Source organism: Bison bison, unplaced genomic scaffold (genome assembly GCF_000754665.1).
Source record: "Bison bison bison isolate TAMUID 2011002044 unplaced genomic scaffold, Bison_UMD1.0 scf7180017864290, whole genome shotgun sequence".
NCBI classification, from domain to species: domain Eukaryota; kingdom Metazoa; phylum Chordata; class Mammalia; order Artiodactyla; family Bovidae; genus Bison; species Bison bison.
In genome coordinates, this window is record NW_011494862.1 from 1,308,712 (window position 1) to 1,312,178 (window position 3,467).

A 3,467-nucleotide genomic window follows, 5' to 3' on the forward strand; every position below is an offset into this window, starting at 1 on the left:
TTTTCTGAATGTTGAGCTTTACGCCAACTTCTTCACTCTCCTCTTTCACTTTCATCAAGAGGCTCTTTAGTTCTTCTTCACTTTCTGCCATTAGCGTGGTGTCATCTGCATAGCTGAGGTTATTGACATTTCTCCTAGCCTCTTGATTCCAGCTTCTGCTGGTGAGTGATCACACTATTGTGATTATCTGGGTCATGAAGATCTTTTTTGGATAGTTCTTCTGTGTATTCTTGCCACCTCTTCTTAATATCTTCTGCTTCCGTTAGGCCCATACTGTTTCTGTCCTTTATTGTGCCCATCTTTGCATGAAATATTCCCTTGGTATCTCTCATTTTCTTGAAGAGATCTCTAGTCTTTCCCATTCTATTCTTTTCCTCTATTTCTTTGCATTGATCACTGAAGAAGGCTTTCTTATCTCTCTTTGCTATTCTTTGGAACTCTGCATTCAAATGGGTATATCTTTCCTTTTCTCCTTTGCCTTTTGCTTCTTTTCTTTTCACAGCTATTTGTGGCCTCTTTAGACAGCCATTTTGCCTTTTTGCATTTATTTTTCTTGGGGATGTTCTTGACCACTGCCTCCTGTACAATGTCATAAACCTCCGTCCATAGTTCTGCAAGTACTCTATCAGATCTATTCCCTTTAATCTATTTGTCACTTCTACTTCCTTAATTATAAGGGATTTGATTTAGGTCAAACCTGAATGGTCTAGTGGTTTTCCCTACTTTCTTCTATTTAAGTCTAATTTAGCAATAAGGAGCTCATGATCTGAGCCACAGTCAGCTCCTAGGCTTGTTTTTGCTGACTGTATAGATAGAGCTTCTCCATCTTTGACTACAAAGAATATAATCAATCTGATTTATGTATTGACCATCTCATGATGTCCATGTGTAGAGTCTTCTCATGTGTTGTTGGAAGAGGTTGTTTACTATGACCAGTGCATTCTCTTGGCAAAACTCTATTAGCCTTTGCCCTGCTTCATTCTGTACTCCAAGGCCAAACTTGCCTATTACTCCAGCTATTTCTTGACTTCCTACTTTTGCATTCTACTCCCCTATAATGAAAAGGAAATATTTTGGGGGTGTTAGTTCTAGAAGGTCTTGTAGGTCTTCATAGAACCATTCAAATTCAGCCACTTCAGCATTACTGGTTGGGGCATAGACTTGGATTACTGTGATATTGAATGGTTTGCCTTGTTAACGAACAGAGATCATTCTGTCATTTTTGAGATTGCATCCCAAGTACTGCATTTTGGACTCTTATGTTGACTATAATGGCTACTCTATTTCTTCTAAGGGATTCTTGCCCACAGTAGTGGATATAATGGTCATCTGAGTTAAATTCACCCATTCTGGTACATTTTAGTTCCTAAATGTCCTAAAATGTCCTTGTCATTCCTAAAATGTCCACGTTCACTCTTGCCATCTCCTGTTTGACCACTTCCAATTTGCGTTGATTCATGCATCTGAAATTCCAGGTTCCTCTGCAATATTGCCCTTACAGCATCAGACTTTACTTCCATCACCAGTCACATCCACACTGGGTGTTCTTTTGGCTTTGGCTCCGTCTCTTCATTCTTTCTGAAGTTATTTCTTCATTTTTTCTGCAGTAATCAGCTGCACTCCTATATAAAATAAAAATCTTCAAAAAGCAAGCAGGTGAGAGTCTTTATCCTTTTTTCTTCCAAGGAAGCTCTTTAACCACTGCTAAAAATTTACTGGATTTCTCATTAATTTATCCACATAGGTGTGGATAAATATAAATTATCTAAAGGTGTGTTGGGAGGGACAGTTTGTATCAGGATCCAGTGGGTCTGGGCACAACCTCTGCATTATGTTTTTATTGCTGATGTAATGAATTATCACAAATTGAGTGAGTTAGAGCAGCACTTATTATTTCAGAGTTTTGATATCAGAATCCCAAGTGCAGTTTGGTTGAACTGGCTCTACTGCTTAGACTCCCAAGTTAGAATCAGTGTATCAGCATGACTGCTTTCCTTTTGGGGAGGGTGGGTCTGGGGCTGAAGTTCATGCAGATTCTTGGCAGAATCAGTTTCTTGTAGCTATGGTCCTTGTTTATTTGTGCCGAAATTGCTCAGTCATGTCCGACTCTTTGCGACCCCATGGACAGTAGCCTACCAGGCTCTGCCATCCATGGGATTTTCCAGGCAAGAATACTGGAGTGTGCTGCCATTTCCTTCTCCAGGGGATCTTCCCAACCCAGGGATTGAACCTGGGTCTCCTGCATTGCAGGCAGACACTTTACCGTCTGAGCCACCAGGGAAGCCTGAAAGTCAGCCAGGAGCCTCTATTAATCCCTTAGTGGACATGTTGCACTCTCCCCTCCATTCTCAAACCAGGAAAACCTCATCCTTCTCACACTTTAAATCCCCCAGACTTTGCCTTCTGCTTTATCTCTCTCCTGCCTCCAGTAGAAGAGCATTCTCTGTTTTTAAGGACTCACCTTGATTAGATTAGGCTCACCATGATAATACAAGATCATCTTCCTACTTTAAAGTCCATAACTTTAATTATATCTATTATATCTTAATTATATTTTATCTAACATATCTAATTATTTTGTATCATTTGCCTTTTGACATAACATATTCACAAATTCTGGAGCATTTGGATATAGGCATCTTTGAAGGTCCTTCTTCCTTCTACACCCTCCCTCATGAAACAATAGGGCTTCTTACTCAGAACAGCCACTGAAGTGATTCTTTCTGTAAGAATACATATCTGCTCCAGGGCCAGATACTTACTGCCTTCCAGCTCTCGCTAGAAAAGCGGTGGACACATTATTGGGAAAAATAAGTTTTCATCAGGCATCCCATTGTGTGTATACTAGGTATAGGACTACTCTTGACCTGTATGAGACACTTAGTGTATTAATAAATGGTAGTTGGCGTGATACTGTTGACAGCAATGATCTGCCTCCATTTGACATAAGACTCAATGTTAGTGACTGAAGCAGATTCAAAGCAAATAAAACATAGCCTCTGCCTAGGAAAAATAACAGTTATACAGATACATATATGGAACAAATGAAATGGAAAATGCTTTGAGAAGAGGTGCTTCTTTTCCTCTTGATGATGTTCCTGATGCTCCTTTTAAACTGTTCTTGTTTGTTGTTGTTGTTGTTGAGTCACTAAGTCATGTCTCAGTCTTTGCGACCTTATGGAAACTCTTCTTACCCAGATAAAAAGTGATGTGAAGGGTGGAGAGCAATTGGTTAACATGCAATTTGTTCTGGCTGGTGCTCACACTCTGCAGAGCCAATCTGGTAAGCCCAGAAAGGCCAGCTAATTGACGAAATTCCCTCGGAGAGGGCCAGAAACTGGGAAAAGGTCAGCAAAGCTTCTCAGATTTAAAAATAGAGAGCCAGGAAACAAAAGATTCAATGCAACTTTTACAACTACAAATTAAATGCAAAGAATGACACATCATTACATAAGCAGCATAAAATA

At 39.8% G+C, this 3,467-nt stretch overlaps 1 non-coding gene across 1 annotated transcript; it reads right to left on the reverse strand.

Annotated features, from left to right (window-relative positions):
• Positions 1–2,209: 2,209 nt before the first annotated feature.
• Positions 2,210–2,281, reverse strand: TRNAC-GCA. Its single transcript has one exon. It is a non-coding gene; the product is annotated as a tRNA-Cys (tRNA).
• Between the last annotated feature and the right edge of the window lie 1,186 nt (positions 2,282–3,467).